We start from the raw sequence: 12336 nt of genomic DNA on the forward strand, positions 1-12336 counted from the left end.
GGGCTGGCTAGCTGGCTAGCCAGCAAGCAGGTAGCAATGAAAGTAGGAATCTTTCTTTTTAACCCTGTAAGGGGGTGGTGCACTGTACCCGAAGATACTGCCATATCGGGTCAATGCATAGGGCGACGGAAGCAAGCTTCGAAATCGGCCCCTGTTCTCAAAAATCCATTTAATATATGGTCCCCAGATAGGGGACGTATCAGATATTAAACTGATAAGAACAGATACTACACTTGATCTTAGCCAAAAGGCCGAGAAGCGATAACCGTGAAAGGGGCGGGCCCAACAAGGTCCCCTTCATGGGCACTATCACTGCTTGCTGTCAGGGAGGCTGCCAGACAATTTTCCATGCACACTCTGGGCTGGGGGGCAGTCAACCACCAGTACACACAGCAGAACCTAAACCCATACCATTATTGCTAAGCAGCAAGACAGGGGCCCATTGCACTCCCACGGGGCCTTTTTAAATGCAATCCATAACCCGGATTTGCCAGGAACCCTTCTTACTCCTCCTACTTGCATGTGACACTGGGCTTAGGATCTGCATAGGAAACACACACACAAGCACACACCTACCTTTGTTGCCTGCAGATGCCTCCTTGGCTGTCCCCAAACGGTATCAAACCAACACCCACGGGAAGCTGTAAGCATAGAGGACATGCCTGCACCCCATTGGACTTACCTGTGTGGGTTAAACCCGGGTTATTTGACAACCTATGGCGGTGATGGTTCTGCTCAGGCAGAGCAGTGCTGATGCTCCTCATAAAGCTGTCGCTGCTGTGAAGGTTCTAGGTGACATCACAAATCCCTATGGTTACATACACAACAAAGCTGGGTTGTTGTTGTTTACACTCTGCAAGGCCTGTGGAAGTGAGTGACATCATAGCACTGTAGTTCTGAGGGTTCTAGATGGATGCAACAATCTCCTGTTGCTTCTATGAAGGCCATAATAGACGACATCACCAAACAGCTCCATAGTCACATACACAGCAAAGGAGAGATGTTGTTTACACCTAGTGATGTCAGTGGTATTGAGTGACATCACAGCACAGTGCTAAGGCTCCTGGGCCTGGACACAGCAGCGGCTGCAATATCTCAACGGAGAATACGTTTATATATATGTGTGTGTGTGCGCGTATATATATATATATATATATATATATATATATATATATATATATATATATATATTTCTCCGCCGAAATCACTTTTAAACCCATTTCCACCTTTTTTTCCCTTCTCTTCCTCTTACTTTTTTTTCACGTTTTTTTACGTTTTTCTCCTTTTCGCCTCTTTTCTGGGCGTATTATTCTTCTTTTTCTTCTTTTTTTTCGTCTAATGCATACCCCATCAGTGCAGCAATGCTTATTCAATACCGCCAGCAGATGGAGACACTGGGGGATAATTTTCTAAGGATTTATACTGATTTTTCCTGTCTGAATTTGTCGCACAGAAAGTTGCAGGCCAAATATGTGTGACATTTCTGCGACTTTAGCTTCTAGAGCATTTTTACAACATTATACATAGGTGCTGAATACATAAAAAGCGACTGTTCAGCGACAGACAAGTCGCATCGGCTGAAAGTAGGCCAGAATGTCAGTCCATGTTGGAGCAGGTTTAGATACAGTCTAAAGTATAGATCTCAAAGTCTGTGCACAGAATTTAGCAAGGGCCTCGCACCTTCTGATGCATCAGGTAGGTGCACAATAGCATAGCCTAACCCTCTGTACTTTGGTCTATATTGATGCGGGACATAGACAGCCAGCTGATGACCAATCCATTAGTGCAATGGATGGCTGGAAGCATTTGTCTTTGCCTTTGCAATACCACAGAAGCAATGCATGGTCAATGTACAGCAATGACACACCTGTGTGAACAGCCAGGAGACCCCCCCCCCATGTTATGTTACATAGTTACATAGTTAGTACGGTCGAAAAAAGACATATGTCCATCAAGTTCAACCAGGGAATTAAGGGGTAGGGGTGTGGCGCGATATTGGGGAAGGGATGAGATTTTATATTTCTTCATAAGCATTAATCTTATTTTGTCAATTAGGAACATTCAGCACCCACCCGCTATCAAGGCAGCTGCCTATCATGTCATGCCCTACCTGCACAGGTGTGCTGGCTACTCAAATGATCCAATTAAGGAGGCCATTTAGTCAGCAGCAGCAGAAGTCCTGTGCCTGGACGCTCCAACAGCGGCCAGACACAAGCAGAAGCAGCAGAAGCAGCAGCAGCAGCACCACCTTTTGTTTTTTGGCTGCAGCAGCAGCAAGGCCCACAGGGCTGGCTAGCTGGCTAGCCAGCAAGCAGGTAGCAATGAAAGTAGGAATCTTTCTTTTTAACCCTGTAAGGGGGTGGTGCACTGTACCCGAAGATACTGCCATATCGGGTCAATGCATAGGGCGACGGAAGCAAGCTTCGAAATCGGCCCCCGTTCTCAAAAATCCATTTAATATATGGTCCCCAGATAGGGGACGTATCAGATATTAAACTGATAAGAACAGATAAGGTTTCAACAAAATTTTATTGAATAATTAAGAAACCATACAAAATTTAAAATGCAAAATAATAAAAGGTTCACAAAAGTTTTAAAATACAAATAATAAAACCAGTAATAAAAGGAGAAAAAATAAAAATGGCAGGATAAAACATTATACAAATATCATAAAAACTGATTATACTGTTATTTCGTTCCATAGAGGCAGACACCACATGGATGCTGCCTCGCTGGCCCCCAACTGTTTCTTGTCTCTTAGGTAATAGATGTACATCTCACTCAGGGCCAGCTTTATACAGTTTTTAACATCAATAAAATCATGTTTAAAAAGTAAGATGTTCCTAACTTTCCAGATGGCATTTTTAAAACAATTAATAATCATCCAGCAGATCATCTGCTGTTTAAAATTGGGGCAGTTAAAAAGACCGTAAAAGACACATTCGTGATTAAAATCTTTTAGGCCGCAGGCCCACTTCAAAAGTGGGCCTACCTTCCTCCAAAGCTCCCGTGCAAAAGGGCAGTTCCAAAATATGTGCAGCACCGTTTCGTCCACTCCGCAGCCATCTCTCGGGCACTTGGCTCTCGCCACCAGTCCTCGCCTGTGCTGGAACTCACGAGTAGGGAGGCACTGGTGGACGATTGCCCAGGCAAGATCCCTGTGTACATTCGCCAGAAACTTCCCGTACACGTTCCGCCATACCTTTTTGGATCTTGCCTGTGTGAAATTGGACACTGCCAGGGTAACCTCACTCCGCCTGAGGACCTTTGATACCTTTCTCTGGTCCCCCAGTATGTCAGGCTCCAAATCTTGGAGACCTAGGAGCCTGACTGTCTTTTCCAACACCACATAATGTTTTGGGGGACACAGAAGCACCGGAGCGTTCAGAGGGATGCGCAACCATCTTTTAAAAACCATGCCCGCAGCGTACCTTAAAAAGCAGCTAAAAATGCCATCGGATTTAATAATTTTAAAACAGAAACAGAAATACTTTATGTAAAAGAAAGTAAAAAGGTTAGGAACATCTTTCCCGCCATTATCTTTACTTTTGTACATAAAATCACGCTTTAATTTCTCCATTTTTGAACCCCATAAAAAGGTAAAAACAATTCTAGTTACTTTTTTAATGTATAAAATAGATGGAGGAAATACCATGGCAATGTATAGCATAATAGGGAGTAAAACCATCTTTATTATTAAAATCTTCCCCTCCATGGTAAGGTTTCTAAGATTCCACATTAAAATCTTCTTCTCCATCTTAGCTATAGCTGAATCCCAGTTAGGGCTCCCATCATTGACCTGGTTAAAAACAATACCTAAAACTTTAATTTGATCCTGTTGCATTGTGACTCCTGGGGTGATGGATGAATCCCAGGAGCCAATATAAAAACAGTCACATTTATCTGTGTTTAGCTTAAAACCAGAGACCTCGCAGAAATAGCTGGTGTTCCTCAATGCCCCCCTCATGGATGGAGAGTCCGGGCACAGTATGGTGACATCATCCATGTACCCCAACACCTTTAGATGGGTCCCTCCTCCACCAGGTATCGGTACGCCTCTTACTACCCAGTCTTTTCTGAGGAGGGCCATCAGTGGTTCGATTGCGCAAATAAAAAGGAGTGGGGACAGGGGGCAGCCCTGTTTGACACCTGATAAAAGAGGAACACCGCTGGTTAAAAAGCCATTAACAGAGACTTGACTAAAACAGGATCGGTATAAAAGCATGATTCGGCTTAAAATCGTTTCAGGCACTGCCATCTTTTTAAGAACTAAAAACAGGTATTCATGGGAGACCCTATCAAAGGCTTTTTCAAAGTCTAAGGATAAAATTGCTACAGTTTGATTTCTATCCTTAAAATACCATAAAACATCTCTTAAAATATTTAGGGATTCAGCTATAGACCTTCCAGGTACCCCACAAACCTGATTTGGGTGAATTAATTTATGAATAAAAGGTTTAAAACGGACAGCTAATAACTTGGCTAAAACTTTATAATCGACATTTAAAAGTGTGATGGGGCGCCAATTTTTTAGCATATCCTTTTCACCTTTTTTAAAAAGTAATGATACAATCCCCCTCCTCCAGGAAGGGGGAAGTTCATTAACAATAAAAGTTTCTTTATACAATAAAACCATATCATCCTTTAAAATATCCCAAAAAGCTAAATAAAATTCGATGGGTAAACCATCTTCCCCAGGGGCCTTCCCACTAGAAAAACTTTTAAAAACAAATAAAAGTTCAACTAAGTTAAGATCACGGGATAAAACCTCCTGGTCTAAAACATCTAGCTTAAAATCAAGGGAATTAAGAACATGTTCTAAAAAGGATGGATTAAGATCTTTCTTATTAAAAAGAAGCTGGTAGAAGTTAAAAACTGCATCTAACATGCCTTTTGGAGTGGATTCACCCTCAAGGTTTTGGATGATATCCCTCCTATTCATCACTTTTTTAAAAAAGAAACGGGAACATTTCTCGCCCTCCTCCAGGTGCTGCACATGTGAGTTAAAAATGATTTGTTTCCCTTTCTTTTCTATGGCATGTTTTATTTCAGTTTTAAGGTTTAAAATATCATTTTCTACATCCATACCAGCTTCTTTCAATTTAAAAAGTACATTTAAACGCATGTTAAGAACATAAAACCACTGTTTTTCCATTTTTGCCTTCTTCTTACCTGCTTTGATAAAAAAAAATCTGATTTTAGATTTGGTGCCCTCCCACCAGTGCAGCATAGGCTCGTGGGGTTTTCTTTGTGATTGCCAGCACTGGTACGTCCGCACAAACTCCTCTTTTATCTCAGGGTCCTCTAGGAGTGTGGTGTTTAATCTCCAGAGGCCCCTTTTTGCTTTTTGCTCCCCCTCTAGCTCCAGGCCCACCAAGAGGAGCTTATGATCAGAGAAGATATTCTGCTCGAGCGTGCATTTCAGGGGTTTAAAAGCTCTAGAGGAAAAAATAAAATCGATTCTGGAGCTCACTCTTCCATTGGACCATGTGGCGCCCGGGTCCTCCGGCAAGAGATCCTTCCAGCAATCTTTCAAATTAAAATCATCAATAAAATTTTTAAGCAGGTAAGAAGTGCGGTCTTTACGATTAATATCCCCACCCTGCCGGTGTTCCCCATCACGTATGCAGTTAAAATCACCTCCCACCAGCAGGGGAGAAGACCCAACACAAAACAGTGGTAAAATTTCAAATAGTTCTGCCCGATCCTGTTTATCAGGAGGGGCATACACATTTAAAACACGAATTAAAAGTCCATTAAAATATAGATGAATTAAAAGAGCTCTGCCAGGCACAATCTCAGTTACTGTATGAATAGAAAAGGACTGGCCTCGGCAGAGCAGCCCAACACCCACAGAACGACAGTCATTTGCACCGGACCATATGGATGGGCCCAGCTTCCAGTCTTCTTTTAAGTCTTTATAGTCCATTTTACTAGGGATTCCACATTCTTGTAGCAGGCAAAGGTCAAAGTCACATGTCTCTAGATAAGAAAATAAAGCAGCCCTGCGATCAGGGCTCTTTAAGGACCTCACATTGAGTGAGGCAATTTTTACAGGGATAGGCATAGTTTATGGAGAGTCAGTGCTTGGAGAATCAAAGTCAATAATAAGCTGCGTACCGTCATCCCCCGCCTGCGGGGTCATCAGCTCCTTGATGTTCTGAGGGTCGGAGCTTGAGATCGATGATGCCCCGACCCTGAGCTCGCTCTCGTCCGAACTACGGCACGCCGCTTTCCTTTGAATGTCTTCCTCTTCTTCTTCTCTTTGTCTTTTAAATGTCACACTGCTGTCCATATCCTCTGTGTTGCTCTCACTCGATGTAATCTCTGGCCCCCGGCTGATGGATCTGCGTCTTCTTTCATCATTTGACGACTGGAACTGCTGCACAGGGGCCTGTGAGGCCTCTTTTCCGGAACCTTTGCCGCTACCTTGGGAAGTTTTCATCGCTTGTTCCCCAGCAAGCGTTGCTGAGGACTGTTGCTCCAACTTCCCCATCGATCGACGATGGCCAGTTTTACCCACCGGGTCCACTGCTGGCGGGGCAGCAAACCCTGGTTTGGCGCCACTTGTCTTCTTGGCCCTGTCCTGTATAGGCGGAGTAACAGGACCGGGCTCAGACCTGGCCACCTGGCTCCCCTTCCGGCGGGCTTTCACCGGGGCCTCTTCGTCCGGAGCAGGGCGACCCTGGGCCAAGCCAGTACCTGGCTTATGCTGCAATTTTGGGTCCACCTTTGCCCCCACCGAGGCCCGTCGGCTGCCACCCGCCACAGGTGAGCCCCCTTCAGAAGTTTCGGCGGGCTCTTGAGCCAGGTAGGAAGTCGATCGACGTCTTTCAATTTCCCGGGCAGTAAACTCGATTACCCGCCCGGGCTTCGTGGAATCCCCATGGCCTCCCCCTAGCACTACCACCGGTGGGCCCCCCGATGGAGCACCAGAGGTCTTGGGCCTGGACCCATCAGTACCTGCCATCTGGGGTTTGGGCATCTTAAAAAAGGACGTCTTTTGTCCTGTCCCCTCTTTGGGTGGGCCCAGCCTTGACCCACCCATCGTAGTTTTTGCTTTATGGGGACAGGAATTAAAATCGTGATTTTCCTCTCCGCAGAGGTTGCACCTTATCGTATGGCTACATCTTGAGGCTATGTGACCTTCTTGGCCACACCTATTGCAGCGAATCACACGCTCCGCGCCGCAGGTCTCCTGGGTGTGGCCAAACCTCAAGCAATTTCGGCAATACATAGGCATTTGAGGATAGAACAGGAAGCCCCGAACTCTCCCGATGGCAAAATTTGGGGGCGGATGGCAAAGACCCCCAATACCACCGGGATCCTTACGGAGCTTGACCCAGAACTTCCTCTTGCCGTTCCAGAACCGCACGGAGTTCAAGATTTTGTTTGCGAATCGCACCTCTTCGCAGTATCGCCGAAGAAAAGTGGCTATATCCTCCGTGGTCACATGAGGGCTGTGCATAGCCACCACCAACGGTATATGTTCCTCACCATAGAGGAACTGGAACGAAAGACCGTCGAGTCGATCGTCCCTCTGGTCCGCACCAGACAAGGTTGCATAGATGTTATCGCAACACGCCGTGGCCGTGAAGGTGACGGTATACAGGCCACGGCTTTCCTGGTCATTTAGACACAGGATGTCCTCCCTATTGAGGTGGAAGTAGTCAAGAAGAATCACCTCCGCAATGAAGCGGAGGTTCTTCAACTGACGATGGCTCTCCGACACCTCTATGCGGATGGTATTTCGCATCGACATTTCCCCAGAGGGGAAAGCCCAGGAGAACGGCATCTTCCACACCCAGGGACTAAGCCCCTTCCCCAATAGCAGCAGGGGCTCGGAATCCCGCTATAAAAGCGGAACCCTTACCCAAGGCAGAGGTCGGGGGTACCCTAGGTGCTTCCGAAGCTACAGGTAACGCTCAACGTACCAAAAATGCCTTCTGAGACACAAGGTCCCAGAGACAGGGGGATCGCAACCCGTTGTCCGTGGACTAAGCCCGCTCCCCAATAGCAGCAAGGGGGTGAAGTCCCTCCGTAAGGAGAGACAATCCCCCAAGGCCGAGAAGCGGGGTACCACAGACACCTTCCGACCAGACCAAGTGAGCAGATACTACACTTGATCTTAGCCAAAAGGCCGAGAAGCGATAACCGTGAAAGGGGCGGGCCCAACAAGGTCCCCTTCATGGGCACTATCACTGCTTGCTGTCAGGGAGGCTGCCAGACAATTTTCCATGCACACTCTGGGCTGGGGGGCAGTCAACCACCAGTACACACAGCAGAACCTAAACCCATACCATTATTGCTAAGCAGCAAGACAGGGGCCCATTGCACTCCCACGGGGCCTTTTTAAATGCAATCCATAACCCGGATTTGCCAGGAACCCTTCTTACTCCTCCTACTTGCATGTGACACTGGGCTTAGGATCTGCATAGGAAACACACACACAAGCACACACCTACCTTTGTTGCCTGCAGATGCCTCCTTGGCTGTCCCCAAACGGTATCAAACCAACACCCACGGGAAGCTGTAAGCATAGAGGACATGCCTGCACCCCATTGGACTTACCTGTGTGGGTTAAACCCGGGTTATTTGACAACCTATGGCGGTGATGGTTCTGCTCAGGCAGAGCAGTGCTGATGCTCCTCATAAAGCTGTCGCTGCTGTGAAGGTTCTAGGTGACATCACAAATCCCTATGGTTACATACACAACAAAGCTGGGTTGTTGTTGTTTACACTCTGCAAGGCCTGTGGAAGTGAGTGACATCATAGCACTGTAGTTCTGAGGGTTCTAGATGGATGCAACAATCTCCTGTTGCTTCTATGAAGGCCATAATAGACGACATCACCAAACAGCTCCATAGTCACATACACAGCAAAGGAGAGATGTTGTTTACACCTAGTGATGTCAGTGGTATTGAGTGACATCACAGCACAGTGCTAAGGCTCCTGGGCCTGGACACAGCAGCGGCTGCAATATCTCAACGGAGAATACGTTTATATATATGTGTGTGTGTGCGCGTATATATATATATATATATATATATATATATATATATATATTTCTCCGCCGAAATCACTTTTAAACCCATTTCCACCTTTTTTTCCCTTCTCTTCCTCTTACTTTTTTTTCACGTTTTTTTACGTTTTTCTCCTTTTCGCCTCTTTTCTGGGCGTATTATTCTTCTTTTTCTTCTTTTTTTTCGTCTAATGCATACCCCATCAGTGCAGCAATGCTTATTCAATACCGCCAGCAGATGGAGACACTGGGGGATAATTTTCTAAGGATTTATACTGATTTTTCCTGTCTGAATTTGTCGCACAGAAAGTTGCAGGCCAAATATGTGTGACATTTCTGCGACTTTAGCTTCTAGAGCATTTTTACAACATTATACATAGGTGCTGAATACATAAAAAGCGACTGTTCAGCGACAGACAAGTCACATCGGCTGAAAGTAGGCCAGAATGTCAGTCCATGTTGGAGCAGGTTTAGATACAGTCTAAAGTATAGATCTCAAAGTCTGTGCACAGAATTTAGCAAGGGCCTCGCACCTTCTGATGCATCAGGTAGGTGCACAATAGCATAGCCTAACCCTCTGTACTTTGGTCTATATTGATGCGGGACATAGACAGCCAGCTGATGACCAATCCATTAGTGCAATGGATGGCTGGAAGCATTTGTCTTTGCCTTTGCAATACCACAGAAGCAATGCATGGTCAATGTACAGCAATGACACACCTGTGTGAACAGCCAGGAGACCCCCCCCCCATGTTATGTTACATAGTTACATAGTTAGTACGGTCGAAAAAAGACATATGTCCATCAAGTTCAACCAGGGAATTAAGGGGTAGGGGTGTGGCGCGATATTGGGGAAGGGATGAGATTTTATATTTCTTCATAAGCATTAATCTTATTTTGTCAATTAGGAACATTCAGCACCCACCCGCTATCAAGGCAGCTGCCTATCATGTCATGCCCTACCTGCACAGGTGTGCTGGCTACTCAAATGATCCAATTAAGGAGGCCATTTAGTCAGCAGCAGCAGAAGTCCTGTGCCTGGACGCTCCAACAGCGGCCAGACACAAGCAGAAGCAGCAGAAGCAGCAGCAGCAGCACCACCTTTTGTTTTTTGGCTGCAGCAGCAGCAAGGCCCACAGGGCTGGCTAGCTGGCTAGCCAGCAAGCAGGTAGCAATGAAAGTAGGAATCTTTCTTTTTAACCCTGTAAGGGGGTGGTGCACTGTACCCGAAGATACTGCCATATCGGGTCAATGCATAGGGCGACGGAAGCAAGCTTCGAAATCGGCCCCCGTTCTCAAAAATCCATTTAATATATGGTCCCCAGATAGGGGACGTATCAGATATTAAACTGATAAGAACAGATACTACACTTGATCTTAGCCAAAAGGCCGAGAAGCGATAACCGTGAAAGGGGCGGGCCCAACAAGGTCCCCTTCATGGGCACTATCACTGCTTGCTGTCAGGGAGGCTGCCAGACAATTTTCCATGCACACTCTGGGCTGGGGGGCAGTCAACCACCAGTACACACAGCAGAACCTAAACCCATACCATTATTGCTAAGCAGCAAGACAGGGGCCCATTGCACTCCCACGGGGCCTTTTTAAATGCAATCCATAACCCGGATTTGCCAGGAACCCTTCTTACTCCTCCTACTTGCATGTGACACTGGGCTTAGGATCTGCATAGGAAACACACACACAAGCACACACCTACCTTTGTTGCCTGCAGATGCCTCCTTGGCTGTCCCCAAACGGTATCAAACCAACACCCACGGGAAGCTGTAAGCATAGAGGACATGCCTGCACCCCATTGGACTTACCTGTGTGGGTTAAACCCGGGTTATTTGACAACCTATGGCGGTGATGGTTCTGCTCAGGCAGAGCAGTGCTGATGCTCCTCATAAAGCTGTCGCTGCTGTGAAGGTTCTAGGTGACATCACAAATCCCTATGGTTACATACACAACAAAGCTGGGTTGTTGTTGTTTACACTCTGCAAGGCCTGTGGAAGTGAGTGACATCATAGCACTGTAGTTCTGAGGGTTCTAGATGGATGCAACAATCTCCTGTTGCTTCTATGAAGGCCATAATAGACGACATCACCAAACAGCTCCATAGTCACATACACAGCAAAGGAGAGATGTTGTTTACACCTAGTGATGTCAGTGGTATTGAGTGACATCACAGCACAGTGCTAAGGCTCCTGGGCCTGGACACAGCAGCGGCTGCAATATCTCAACGGAGAATACGTTTATATATATGTGTGTGTGTGCGCGTATATATATATATATATATATATATATATATATATATATATATTTCTCCGCCGAAATCACTTTTAAACCCATTTCCACCTTTTTTTCCCTTCTCTTCCTCTTACTTTTTTTTCACGTTTTTTTACGTTTTTCTCCTTTTCGCCTCTTTTCTGGGCGTATTATTCTTCTTTTTCTTCTTTTTTTTCGTCTAATGCATACCCCATCAGTGCAGCAATGCTTATTCAATACCGCCAGCAGATGGAGACACTGGGGGATAATTTTCTAAGGATTTATACTGATTTTTCCTGTCTGAATTTGTCGCACAGAAAGTTGCAGGCCAAATATGTGTGACATTTCTGCGACTTTAGCTTCTAGAGCATTTTTACAACATTATACATAGGTGCTGAATACATAAAAAGCGACTGTTCAGCGACAGACAAGTCGCATCGGCTGAAAGTAGGCCAGAATGTCAGTCCATGTTGGAGCAGGTTTAGATACAGTCTAAAGTATAGATCTCAAAGTCTGTGCACAGAATTTAGCAAGGGCCTCGCACCTTCTGATGCATCAGGTAGGTGCACAATAGCATAGCCTAACCCTCTGTACTTTGGTCTATATTGATGCGGGACATAGACAGCCAGCTGATGACCAATCCATTAGTGCAATGGATGGCTGGAAGCATTTGTCTTTGCCTTTGCAATACCACAGAAGCAATGCATGGTCAATGTACAGCAATGACACACCTGTGTGAACAGCCAGGAGACCCCCCCCCCCATGTTATGTTACATAGTTACATAGTTAGTACGGTCGAAAAAAGACATATGTCCATCAAGTTCAACCAGGGAATTAAGGGGTAGGGGTGTGGCGCGATATTGGGGAAGGGATGAGATTTTATATTTCTTCATAAGCATTAATCTTATTTTGTCAATTAGGAACATTCAGCACCCACCCGCTATCAAGGCAGCTGCCTATCATGTCATGCCCTACCTGCACAGGTGTGCTGGCTACTCAAATGATCCAATTAAGGAGGCCATTTAGTCAGCAGCAGCAGAAGTCCTGTGCCT

General features: G+C 45.8%; 3 non-coding genes and 1 pseudogene across 3 annotated transcripts; all 4 read right to left on the reverse strand.

The window, feature by feature from the left end:
• Positions 1–72: 72 nt before the first annotated feature.
• On the reverse strand, positions 73–263 carry LOC130311023 (U2 spliceosomal RNA). The gene has a single exon (XR_008859467.1). It is a non-coding gene; the product is annotated as a U2 spliceosomal RNA (small nuclear RNA).
• A 2094-nt stretch (positions 264–2357) lies between these two features.
• Positions 2358–2543, reverse strand: LOC130311024 (U2 spliceosomal RNA). Its single transcript, XR_008859468.1, has one exon. It is a non-coding gene; the product is annotated as a U2 spliceosomal RNA (small nuclear RNA).
• A 5479-nt stretch (positions 2544–8022) lies between these two features.
• On the reverse strand, positions 8023–8152 carry LOC130311034 (U2 spliceosomal RNA; annotated as a pseudogene).
• Positions 8153–10232: 2080 nt separating this feature from the next.
• LOC130311013 (U2 spliceosomal RNA) lies at positions 10233–10423 on the reverse strand. The gene has a single exon (XR_008859458.1). It is a non-coding gene; the product is annotated as a U2 spliceosomal RNA (small nuclear RNA).
• Between the last annotated feature and the right edge of the window lie 1913 nt (positions 10424–12336).

The sequence above is a fragment of the Hyla sarda genome, unplaced genomic scaffold, assembly GCF_029499605.1.
Source record: "Hyla sarda isolate aHylSar1 unplaced genomic scaffold, aHylSar1.hap1 scaffold_1618, whole genome shotgun sequence".
Taxonomy (NCBI): domain Eukaryota; kingdom Metazoa; phylum Chordata; class Amphibia; order Anura; family Hylidae; genus Hyla; species Hyla sarda.